Source organism: Ranitomeya variabilis, chromosome 3, assembly GCF_051348905.1.
Source record: "Ranitomeya variabilis isolate aRanVar5 chromosome 3, aRanVar5.hap1, whole genome shotgun sequence".
NCBI lineage: Eukaryota > Metazoa > Chordata > Amphibia > Anura > Dendrobatidae > Ranitomeya > Ranitomeya variabilis.
Genome location: NC_135234.1, coordinates 495,450,489 through 495,464,072, shown reverse-complemented (window position 1 = coordinate 495,464,072; position 13,584 = coordinate 495,450,489).

The window sequence follows — 13,584 nt, the reverse complement described above, 5'->3', positions numbered from 1 at the left end:
AAGTTCCAACGAGCCTGACGAGGAGAAAGACATCTAGCGGATCTAAGGAACTCTAGATTGCGATGGTCAGTTAGCACTATGATCTGTTGTGCAGCTCCTTGCAGATGATGCCTCCATTCTTTGAATGCCGCAATAATAGCCAGCAATTCCTTGTCTCCCACGTCATAATTCTTCTCTGCTGAGGTTAGTCTACAGGAAAAGAAAGCACAAGGATGTAGTAGACCCTTCTCTCCAGTTCTTTGGGAGAGAATAGCCCCCAAAGCATTATCAGAAGCGTCCACCTCCACAATGAAAGGATGTGTTGGATCTGGGTGTATCAACAGCGGTGCTGATGTGAAACAGATCTTCAGCCGATCAAAAGCTTCTTGAGCCTGTGATGACCACTTAAAGGGCTTTTCCTTCTTTGTCAAGGAAGTAATGGGACGGACAATATCAGAAAAATTTTGAATGAAGCGTCTGTAGAAATTTGCAAAACCAATAAAACGTTGGACCTCCTTAACGTTCTTGGGTGCCGGCCAGTCAAGGATAGCCTGAATCTTACCAGATTCCATGTTCAGCCCCTGGGGAGAGATGATATAACCCAAGAACTGTATCTCAGAATGATGGAACTCACATTTCTCCGGCTTGATATACAGTTGGTTCTCTTTCAGACGTCTTAAAACAGTTTTGACATGTTCTTCATGTTCCTGTAGAGAGTCAGAAAAGATTAGTATATCGTCCAAATAGATCACCACAAACTGGTCCAACAAATCTCTGAAGATGTCATTAACAAGGTGTTGAAATGCTGCAGGGGCATTACAAAGCCTGAAGGGCATCACAAGAGATTCAAAGTGTCCATACCGGCATCTGAATGCTGTCTTCCACTCATCCCCTGGACGAATACGCACCAAATTATAAGCCCCACAAAGATCCAGCTTAGAGAACACCTTAGCATGGCGGACTCTTTCCAGTAATTCAGGAATCAGAGGCAAAGGGTAACGGTTTCGTACGGTTACCTTATTGAGTTCTCGATAGTCAACACAGGGTCTCAGGGTCCCATCCTTCTTCTTTACAAAAAAAAGGGTGCCCCTGCTGGTGAGGAAGAAGGACGTATGAAGCCTTTGGCCAGATTTTCATCAATATACTCCTTTAAGGCTTGAAGCTCAGGTGCCGCCAAAGGGTATACGTGACCAAAAGGAATATCTGCTCCAGGAAGCAACTCAATGGAACAGTCATAATGCCTGTGTGGAGGAAGCTGATCTGCATTCTTCTTGTCACAGAGGTTAGAGAACTCTTTAAATGCTGGAGGTAAAGAAAATACCTGTACATGTGGTTCCGTAGCCATGGACTCAGGGACAGCTTCTATTAACGCTGAGTTGCTCCTTGTTGGAAAGATAATCTCCTTGGTCTCCCAGTTGATATTTGGGTTCTGAGAACGCAACCAAGGAATGCCTAAAATCACAGGAAAATGAGGAGAAGAAATTATCAAGAAAGAAAGTTGCTCCTGATGATTAGGCTCCAACAAAATTTCAAGGGGTACGGTCTCCTGATCCACAGGCCCAGAGATTAAAGGTGACCCATCCACTGTTTCCATGGTAATTGGAGAGGCTCTTTGCTGAATTTTAATACCATGTTCCTTTGCAAATGTGATATCCATGAAATTGCCACCTGCACCAGAGTCAATCATAGCTGAACTGGAAATCCACTGTCCTGAACACAGGATCTTAATAGAGAGAGAACAATGAGAGTTCTTTTCCTTCAGCTTCTTGGGGGGTGAAGTCATAGAAAGTGAATGGAATACAGCGTTTAAAGGCAGGCTACATTCAGAGATGTCAGATTCATCATCAAACTTGTCATACTCCCCTATTGCTGCTAGCACCTTGTTAGGCTGTCTAGGACACAGGACAATTGATCAAGAAGTGGTCAGACTGGCCGCAGTAGAAACATAGACTTTCACGAAGGCGATGCTCCCGGCGCTCATTGATCTCACTTCTCTGAATGGAATCAATTTGCATGGGCACCTCCTCCACTTCCCGAGATGTTTTACCTGCAGGCTCTTTGGAAGGAAGGGAAAAGTTAGAAATACGGTTATATGCAGCAAATTTCTCCTGCCTACGCTCAGTAAGGCGAATGTCTATGCGCACACAATGCTGTATAAATGTCTCTAGTTCTTGTGGTGACTCCGAGTGAGCTAGTTAATCTTTTATAATACTAGACAGACCCCTTTTAAAAATAGGTAATTGTGCATAACTGTCCCAATTGGTATCTACCGCCAATCTCCTGAATTCAGTGGCATACTCAATAACAGAACGTTTAGCCTGGCGTAAAGACAACAAAGCAGATTCAGCAGTTGCACGGCGATTAGGGTCATCAAACATTAATGCCATAGCGGCCAAGAAATCATCCAAGTCATTTAACCGTGGGTCACGAGACTCAATCATCGGATTCGCCCAGGCGAGCACTCGTGAGGTCAGTAGCATTATTACACACAATACTTTGGATCTATCAGTAGGAAAACGGTCAGCATGCACATAAAAATATAGCATACATTGATTCACAAAGCCATGAAATTTGTCGCGATCACCATTAAATCTGAATGGGGGCAACTTAGGTGGGCTAGCTGGTGGCGGTTGCCCAGAGGGTAAAGTCACTTGTGCAGCTATTTGCGTGCTTATGTCTTGAAAAGCCTGTCCATACTGGGACTCTATGCCAGCAAGTTTGTTTTCCTGGGCTGCCATACGATTGCTTAAGTCCTGCAAAGTTTGTCCAAACACTTGTTGATTGTGTTCAAAGCTTCCAAACTTCTTTTGCAGACCTTCCACATCTTTCTGCAGTGATCTAATTATGGAAAACACCTGCTCGAATCTGCTCTCTGCAGTCATTGTTCCAGCAGTCTCCTTTTTTTTTATGGCTAGATTATCCTGTAATAATTATAGGGGATAATTCAGGAGACTCTTTGCGTGGAACAAGACAACAGGACACAGTTTATAAGTAGTAAAGTTTATATTATCACACGGTGATTCAAACAGGTGCAGAGAGAAACTCAAGTCCACAACACTTGGTGCAAATAATAAACGCAGCTTAGCAGTCAATAGGAAACTTCAGAGGTAGATGCAAACAAACAGAAAGTCTATGAAGCACAGTTATTCTTGAGGAAACTTGACACGAATAGATCCTTGACTTAGTCCAGACACAGATAGATATGCTATAAGGCAGTTCAAATCATATCTTAGCTCAACCAGGGAGGCCTGGTTAATAGTCTCAGGTTTTGCAGAGCAGCAACAGCTTACATGTCCAGCAAATGCAGATGGAAGTAACACGAGCAGCAGATGAAGGAGGATTACTGAACACTGGTGTATGCAGCAGGAACTCAGAGCAGAGTGGCAGGATCTCCAACACAGGTTCACAGGAGCAGGTGCAGGTGCAAGGCCAGGGAGTAATCAGGAACTGGATGCAAAGCAGAATAATCTAGCACAGACTGAAGGCTGGGGTGGAGTTTTATAGCAGGAAGACAAGTGCACATGAGACCAAAGATGCCATGTTGGAAAAGGGCAGTAATGCACAAAAAGTAAAAAATGTTGACACTATCATCCTGTTATAATATCCACTGTCTTGTGCCTCTTCCTGTTGTAATGTTCCCAGTCCTGTTCTCATTACTGTAATAATGTCCCCCATCATGGCCTCTTGATGTAACTATGTCCCCTATCTTTGTATAATGTCCCTCATAATGGGTCCCTTCCTGGTATAATATACCCCATCCTATAATAATGTCCATCATCCTGGGCACCTTCCACATATAATGTCCCCTTTTCTAGTATAATGTCTCCTATCATAAGCACCTTTCTGGTATAATGTCCCCCATCCTGGGCCTCTTCCTGATATAATTTCCACTATCCTGGGCTCCTTACTGTAATAATGTACCCCATCATGGCCCCTTGCTGTAACAATGTCCTCTGACCTGGTATAATGTCCCTCATGATTGGTTCTTTCCTGATATAATGTTCCATATCCTATAATAATGTCCTCCATCCTTGGCCCCTTTCTGGCACCATGATACACATCCTCAACCCAAGTCCGGTATAATGAACCCCATCCTTGGCCCCTTCCTTGTATAATGACCCTGATCTTGGGCCCCTTTCTGGTATAATAACTATTCTGTTTTATAAAACATAAAAAAATGATTGAGCATGATGGCTCAGTGGTTAGCACTGTTGCTTTTCATCACTGGGATCCTAGGTTCAAATCCCACCAAAGACAACATCTGCAAGGAGTTTGTATGTTCGCCCTGTGCTTGCATGTATTTCCTCTGGGTTCTCCGGTTTACTCAAACACTCTAAAGAACTACTGATAGGGAATTTAGATTGTGAGCCCCATTGGGGACAGCAATGATGTATTTAAAGTGCTGCAGAATATGATGGCGCTATATAAGCAGAGCGTAATAATAATAATAACCTTTATCCACTTCCACGACATGCAGAGTCCTCTTCTGTAGCTGGCTATTGACTTCAGTGTGCTGGCATGGGCAGCTCTTAACGTCACTGCCTTGGGTGGCACCCTCTGTGACCGCGATTGTTATGCCCCTGCATGCAGCTGTCAGTTTTGTATTATATTATTCTAACATCTGCCTTTATTGCAATGAACACAACAGTGCTCTAATATTAAAAGTTATTCCCACAATCATCTTTATTTTTCATAAAGCACGGTATTTGCATACTTATTGTTAATATGCAGATGAAGTCCAACATAAAGGTTTTTTTGCACCTTTGTGTCTTTTTTCAGCTCTATCTGCCCATTTGGGCACCCAGCTTCACATAGTAGTCCTATTCTTACAAAGCAAAAACTACATCTCCCAGCAGCACCCTGCTTCTCCTTAGGATTGCAGGCCCCTCCATTCTGCTCCCTAAACGCATCATTGTTTGATTACTTAAGCTCACATATGGAATAAAGTTACAACAATAAACGTGGAGTTGAGAAGGACAGAGTGCTGACTTTTCTGTTACTGAACTAAGCTCATGATAACCCTAAATTTTTAACACAGTAGTTTAGCTTGTTGTACCCCCAGGCAAAACAATCATTATTGAAAACCTAATGGAAAACATCTTTAGGGGAACCCAGTCAAAACACTCTTTTAATTTATTAAAGAGAACTTTTTTAATTTTGGACCACCAATGATTCCCAGAAAAAGGAATATATAGAATGTAAGCTCATTTAGGATGTGCCACTATTGTCTCATCTGTTGGGCCTGCTGAATTCCTTAGAGGTAAGTGGTAGGAGGAAATAGAGAGATGATCTGAAATTGTCACCATCCACATTTGTTCTATACGCAACAAGGCTCAAAATCGAATTTACCCACAGAACCAGAACAAAGTTTCCAGTAAGATAATTAAGATATCCCTATGCTTATGGGAGGTGGAAAAAATTGGTGAACCCACAGGCAAGCCACAAAAAATCAGGGAAAGAAGATATAGTACTTGACAGTGCTCACAGCTAAGCTTCCAATGTTAGAGGAGGCCCTTTAAAGTCAATGGTTGATGATGCTGAGTAGAGTCACAGTGGTTGGAGCCTCCTCTCATCAAACTTTATTGTCTTTAGGCGTGAATCCATGAGATGTCTTTCCTCTATAGCACATCATGAGATCATTTTGCTGTTTTTTCCCTTTCTGCCAATTTCCTAATGTGTAATGTTTTATTTGCAAGACTGAAGGACTCCACAACTATTCTTTTTAACTCTCTGTCTCATGCAGATGATGTTTCAACCTTGGTTTCATAGAACTGCAGTGCTTTGCTGTTTCCAAGATCCTCTGTCACTACTTCAGTCCATCATATTAGTTTCCTAACTGAAGCCCATTGTCTTCTTTGTTGTTCGGTAGCAGAATGAAGGCTTTATTACCTAATGTTTTTGAAAGAACTCAGCCTTGCAGACAATAATGTCTCATACATTTTATATATTAGCTTTTTTTCCCACCAAGGATATTACTTTGGGACAGTGTGGATTAGCTGATCACATAATGGAAATACAAAAGAATATGCCAGCAGGACTTACAATGTACAGATTACAAGGGTTCTATTTAATTCAAGCGTCTTACAAATTCATTTAAGGAACGCTTTAACAGAATTTCCGCTAGACAAATTAAAACACACTGCAATGCATAGCTTCTGTGTTAATATCTCCTATGAATATTGGAACATTTGTATCCATTGTAATGAGTAATTATACCTCAGACTGCTTATTGATGAGGTGTACAAAACACGGTGAGAGCCAAGTGAGTTGATGAATAGCCCTGGCAATCACTTGCAACTTTGGAAACATTTGGATGACTGTAGGGAATGGAGAACAATCTTTTCTCCTTTTGTACAAGACCTTTGCGGCACAACCTGCCATATTCAGTGAAAGTTCTGGATTCATAACATAAACCTGATTCAGGGCCGAGTGTTAATTGCATGGGGATTGTAAACAGTTAGCTTTATTTCAGTGTGCGCTGATGCCTAGCAATGGGAACCGCTAATCAAAACATCCTGCCCAAGGCAAGATATGAGCCCAAGATGCTTGCTCAGTGGCCGTTGTTAGAATTTGCTGCTAACATAATTGTTATATGTAAACAAGCAAGTAACATTACCACTTCTGGGATAGTACAATGGGAAATAATCCATTTTTAATGTTTGCTAAGGAGTGGTCTTAAAGTGCAATTCCTGCAGAATGTATTGAGAACTGCCCTGTATTCTGTAGAATATTTATTTCTAAGGATAACTTTGAAACACCACTCCAGGGATTTTTTTTATAGCAGTGCTGGAGTGGTGCTACTATACTAGTTTCCCTGCCTCTAGTATTATACTTACCAGCTGCCGTCTTCTTCTTTTATCTGCACCGTTCCAGTCGTCTTCTGAAGGTTGTGACCTGCCGGATCACTCCACTATATGCTGGGCAGTCTGGAAGTCCCAACTCAATGTAAGTGGAACGCCCGCTAGGGCCGTGGGGGTTACTCGGTACTGGGTCCGGTACTTAAAGGGGATGTGTCACAGTGGCGGTGACCCGGTCCATGGCCCTGGGTGCCCCTGTACAAAAGGGGTTTGAATAAACTTTGTGTTCACGACACCACCTGTGGTTCTCGGTCAGAGGTGACTGATGCCTTAAAGGGGTCCACTGGGGTGATGTTATGGCAGCTGAGATGGTATAACTTCCTACAGGTGAAGCTGGGTCCCCAGGGCTCCCGGTGCGTAAATGGAGATGGTGGGTAGTGTAGGAAGAAATGGAGGACACAGGTTTGCAGTCTCTTTACCTGGTTTACTGAAGACTTCAGGCAGCCACAGTCCGGGGCATCAGATTACAGGTACAGGCAGGGTACGGCCAGCTTGGAAGTGAGTTCAGAGTCCCCTTTAAAAGGTAGAGTTAGAAGACTTCCTACTAGTGCTGTGTGTAGTCCCTTGCTGCCTGTGGCTTCTGTCAAGGTCCTCACTGTTCTCTCTGTCCTCCTTAAAGGTGGGACACTAACTCGTATGACAGGTGGCTCGAGCCTTTTTACAGGGTCTCTAACGCGACCTGGGCTCTATGCGCTATGGTGTCTCCAGGTGTAAGGGCAGACAGGTGATGTGTAGTCTAGCTGTCCTGCCGGTTTCTGCTGTAAGTCTTGGAGTCCCTCACAACCTCGGTCTTCCGGCTACCGGTGTCTGAGCTCTGTAGGGAGGTAGCTGAATTGCAACTGTCCTCCCCAGTTCTCACTCTCCTGTGCTTCACTTCTCCAACACGCTCTCTACAATTGTTCAGCTTTCTCCTTCTCTTTCTCTAGGAGCTGCAGCACCCTCATGGCTTCACGGCCCCTTAACTTCCTTCTCCTCTGTCACTCTGGCAGGAACTCTCCCTCAGACTGGCTGACTTTCCCTCCAGCCCAGAATATGTATATAGGGGAGCCACCCACAAGATGGATCAGAGCTGCCCCTTCTGGGCTGGAGTGTGAACATGTTGCAAGTTTGTGTGTACCTGATAGAGAAGATCTTCCCTCGCTTCCAAGCGTGATATCACTCTCCCCATGAGGAAAGCAATGCCATTGTGACAACCAGGATCCTGGAGTGTCACATAAGTCTATGAGAGCTAGAACGAGGCCCTCATGGATTTGCATTGAGAGGTTGTGATGGTTACTGGTCAGACAGAAGTTGCAGTCACAAGGGACTGGAGCAGCGCTGGCAAGAGCTGAAGATGACAGCAGGTAAGTATAATATTAGGAGCAAGGAACTTGGATTAGTAACATCACTCCAGTCCTGAAATAAAAAAATGCTGGAGTGGTGCTTTACAGATGTACAGAACAGAGAGGAATTCCCTCAATCTCTCACACTTATGTCTCAGATTCAATAGTATATACAAGGAGACTGTGATCTCTGCAATTGACTCCTCTTGGGTTCTCTGCTGAATGTATGGGGGCTTCTGTGGCTGACATTTATGTGGGCTCTGTAACTGGTGCTCTGTTTTTTTGGAACACCACAATAATAAAACCCTGCATACAACATACTTTCCAACAAATGCTCAAATTTTTTTATTTTTTTTATTTTATTCCTGATTCATCTGTACTTCCATTTGCTCAGAAATTCACAACAGCGCATACATTATAATAATGTTTACTTAGAAAACCTTTGTTTGACAATCCACTGTCATCAAATGTGCATCTCATAGAACAAAATGCAAACCTACATAAGATACACACATGAATATTTCTGTAAAGATTACCAACAAATGTTACAGCAAAATATTACACACAAATGATGCAATTCCTTTTGTCTAACCCTCGAATAAGAGCATAAGTAGGATTATGAATGCATAATAATGCAACATTACACTCATATCTACAAATATCCTATCATTAGCTGCTGATCACTGTACAGACCTATCTGAACATTTCAGCATAGTGACCGTTGTGTGCAGACATACTATTTTTTTTTACTTTATTCTTGGTTCATCTGTACTTCCATTTGATCAGAATAGTTTAGAACTGTGTCTTTTCCCCCCACTCTAGAATCAGTTATGTCATATTAGTTTTATTCATCCTATCACCCCTCGGAATTGTGTTCAGTCACCGTACACTTGGCCTTCAGAACACATAAGAATAGTTTGACACATATGGACATGACAGAAAGTCTCAGTAGAGGCAAAGACGGCAGAAGAAATAGGAATTACAGATGTTCCTATCGCAAATGGACTCAGTCTGAGTACAGCAGCTTATCATTAGGTAGACATCCAATGAGGCATTATACTAATTACAAAATCACCTAATTGCCTTAAATGGAGAAATCTCACCGTACAAATTATTCACTTTTATATATTACCTATAATTTGCTCAGAGTCATTTTGGATGTATGACCATTGTATTATTCTCATTTATTTATTTTTTTAAGATTTATTTAAACAAAAAAAGAGGTGTTAAGTGATTTCTGTCCTTTTAGACAACTTGAATTAATTTCATCGATAATACGCTAAATATGAAAACTGTATTTCAGTTTGTTTAAAAATTAAGATGTCTTCACCCTGAAAAATCACACAAGTCTCCCTTCTGTCTAACTTGCTGTTCACAGCTCAGAGTTTTGTCAAGAAAAATCCCTCTCCAAGAACAGAGACATGAATATAGATTACTGGAAGTGGGGATGAGTCTTTGACTCTCTGCTTCAGATCTCCAGGCTTTCATTCCAGGACAGTCGAGTCGGTGAACTGTAAGAAGATGGACATATGGCCCATGTTTTACCCCCTTAAGAACAAGTGTGTTATTGTAATGGGTAATGTGAGTTGTACCATGCATTAATGGTGTTAACGATGTGTGTTGTTAGACAGTATCGCAAGCAAGAGTTAATTATTGGGACTAGCCCAGAGTGGGAGGGGCTACGTAGAAGAGAGAGAGACAGTTTCCTGTAAGAAAGACAGAAAGGGCTCAGATTGCATAGAAAGAAGACCTAAGGTCTAATGTGAGCAGAGTCATATCATATGGGTGTCCCTAACAAGAAAGAAGATAGAGACAGAGGATAGCGAGATTCCAGCAGAGAGTAAGAGTGAAGTGACCGAAAGAACAAAGTGATTGATTGGAGACGGATCCTGGGTAAGGATGCCTAGCCATAAGGCACGGAATGTATAACTCACAGAGGTAATGGGCCCAGATGGGACAGAGCAGGTAAGAAGAAGAGAGTGCCCCGGGCGGGAGTTCCAGAGTGTCAGAGACAGAGAAGATAATTACTGGCCATACTGGCAATATGGTTCCCTAGAGAGGAAAGAAGATGCAGAACTGCAGGTTGAGAATAGGACTCTTGCTAACTCAACTGTAGTACTGAGCTAACTGTAGTGAAGTGTAAAGGAACGTTGTAGATAGAGGATAAGTCAGAAAAGGGGACGGAATTGAAACTGCTTATGCAAAATGCTCCATACTGTAAAGGAAATGTTCATAAAGTTGTGTGGCCGCTATCCACTCTATATAATCCCCCAAGTTATCGTTCAGTATAAAGTTTATTTTTGACTGGTGGTCTCCCACATTGAACTGTCAAACATCTGGTCCTGGCCAACCCAAGTGATAGGATAAATGCGGCTTGCAATGGCATAGCGCCCCCACAGCACAAGTCCACACTCCCAGCCAGAACTCCCACCTTCATGTAACGTAGCAAGATACAAGTACCTCGCCCGTGGCTACTGCTATGCACCATGTTACAGAACAAAAACAAGAGCATTGCATGCTTGGAAGTGAGGGAAAGGAAGTTCAGACACCAACAGTGCTGGCTGAATACTTATGAAGAGGAATTGTATTCTTGAAAAGAGTGCATGCTATTTTTTAGAGCATATTAGATTGGTACATAAAACAAAACCAGTATTAACTTGCTCTGGTGACTAAGGGCAACAAGACAATGCTTTCATAGGCTTTGTGGAAAAAAGACAGTTTTGCTTCAAATACCTAACATTACCTGAAGACATTAAGTATAAGATATTGACTTATATTTGTGGCATTGTTTAGAGCCTTTCTTATCTAGTTAAAGAGGCGCTTTCACCACATTTTGTGAACTGGAAACATGATGTAATAAAGGCTGCAGACAGAGTGAAACAAAACTTTTTTGTGTTCATTTCGCATCGCCGTAGCAGAGAAACAAGAAATTAAGGTATATGGCCCATAATGAGTAAACTTTTTTAAGTCCAAGTGGGTGTTGTCAGAGAGCTTTTATTGGGAGTGCCCACTTCTCCCTTTATAATACTGACCAAAAGAAAGTAGAATATGCCCATGCCATGGCTTAGAGCAGATCCTCAGTGTATGAGATGTAATGATGCAGCCTTGATCTCCTGGTCTAGCCTTCTACATGACTAGAAAGCACAGATGACTAACATATGTCAGATAAGGTCCTGAAAGTGTCAGCACAGCTGAGTTTAGGTATGCCACATTACATTCTCTTTCATCTGCTTTTCTACAATCATAGCACCGTCACCTGTCCTGAACTGTCCCTTCACCAACGTTACCTATCCAGAGATGAGAGCTCAGTGTCAGTATCATAGTTATGCATATTGTGCTCAACTTGAAATCACTCTGCAGTGAGAGCAGAGGAGGTTGTCATTTACATCTCAGGACTAGTCCAAAATAGAAAGATTCCTCCTATATAAGATATAATAACAGGCTGCTCTCACTGCAGAGCAATTTCAAGATGCCTCAGCACAGCAGATATAAGTGTGATTATTGACACTCTCAGCAATCAGGAGATCTGATGGAAGCGTTTGTAAGGAGGCTAGACCAGGAAGTCAGGACTGTCCCTTTTTATGTCTCACACACTGAGAAATCTGCTCCAAGCTATGGTGGAGGGTATGTTTTTTCCTTTAAGTGTTGCTGTATGCTTATGATTGGTCAACATCATACAGGAAGAAGAAGTACACGACCCATGGAAATTTGTTAAGTCATTAGAGGCCAAATACTTTACTAATATCTCTTGAACGGACAGGCAAAAAAAAAAAAAAAAAAAAAAAATGCTCTGCAGCCACTATTACATCCCGTGTCCAGTTCAACATGAAACATTTGGTGAAAGGTCATCATTAACTCCTTCACAACCTTGGGTTTTTTTGCTTTGGAATTTTAGGATTTTGCTCGTTTCATCGCAGAGTCATAACTTTTTTATTTTTCTGTTAATATGGCCATGTGAGGGCTTGTTTTTTGTGTAGTTTTGAAGGATATCATTGATTTTACCATATACAGTTGTGGCCAAAAGTATTGACACCCCTGCAATTCTGTTAGATAATACTCAGTTTCTTCCTGAAAATGATTGCAATCACAAATTCTTTGGTATTATTATCTTCATTTAATTTGTCTTAAATGAAAAAACACAAAAGAGAATGAAGAAAAAAGCAAAACATTGATCATTTCACACAAAACTCCAAAAATGGGTCAGACAAAAGTATTGGCAACCTCAGCCTAATACTTGGTTGCACAACCTTTAGCCAAAATAACTGCGACCAACCGCTTCTGGTAACTATCAATGAGTTTCTTACAATGCTCTGCTGGAATTTTAGACCATTCTTCTTTGGCAAACTGCTCCAGGTCCCTGATATTTGAAGGGTGCCTTCTCCAAACTGCCATTTTTAGATCTCTCCATGGGTGTTCTATGGAATTCAGGTCTGGACTCATTGCTGGCCACCTTAGAAGTCTCCAGTGCTTTCTCTCAAACCATTTTCTAGTGCTTTTTGAAGTGTGTTTTGGGTCATTGTCCTGCTGGAAGACCCATGACCTCTGAGGGAGACCCAGCTTTCTCACACTGGGCCCTACATTATGCTGCAAAATTTGTTGGTAGTCTTAAGACTTCATAATGCCATGCACACGGTCAAGCAGTCCAGTGCCAGAGGCAGCAAAGCAACCCCAAAACATCAGGGAACCTCCGCCATGTTTGACTGTAGGGCCGTGTTCTTTTCTTTGAATGCCTCTTTTTTTCTCCTGTAAACTCTATGTTGATGCCTTTGCCCAAAAAGCTCTACTTTTGTCTTATCTGACCAGAGAACATTCTTCCAAAACGTTTTAGCCTTTTTCAGGTAAGTTTTGGCAAACTCCAGCCTGGCTTTTTTATATCTCGGGGTAAGAAGTGGTGTCTTCCTGGGTCTCCTACCATACAGTCCCCTTTCATTCAGATGCTGATGGATAGTATGGGTTGACACTGTTGTACCCTCAGACTGCAGGGCAGCTTGAACTTGTTTGGATGTTAGTCGAGGTTGTTTATCCAACATCCGCACAATCTTGCGTTGAAATCTCTTGTCAATTTTTATTTTCCGTCCACATCTAGGGAGGTTAGCCACAGTGCCATGGGCTTTAAACTTCTTGATGACACTGCACACGGAAGACACAGGAACATTTAGGTCTTTCGAGATGGACTTGTAGCCTTGAGATTGCTCATGCTTCCTCACAATTTGGTTTCTCAAGTCCTCAGACAGTTCTTTGGTCTTCTTTCTTTTCTCCATGCTCAATGTGGTACACACAAGGACACAGGACAGAGGTTGAGTCAACTTTAATCCATGTCAACTGGCTGCAAGTGTGATCTAGTTATTGCCAACACCTGTTAGGTGCCACAGGTAAGTTACAGGTGCTGTTAATTACACAAATTAGAGAAGCATCACATGATTTTT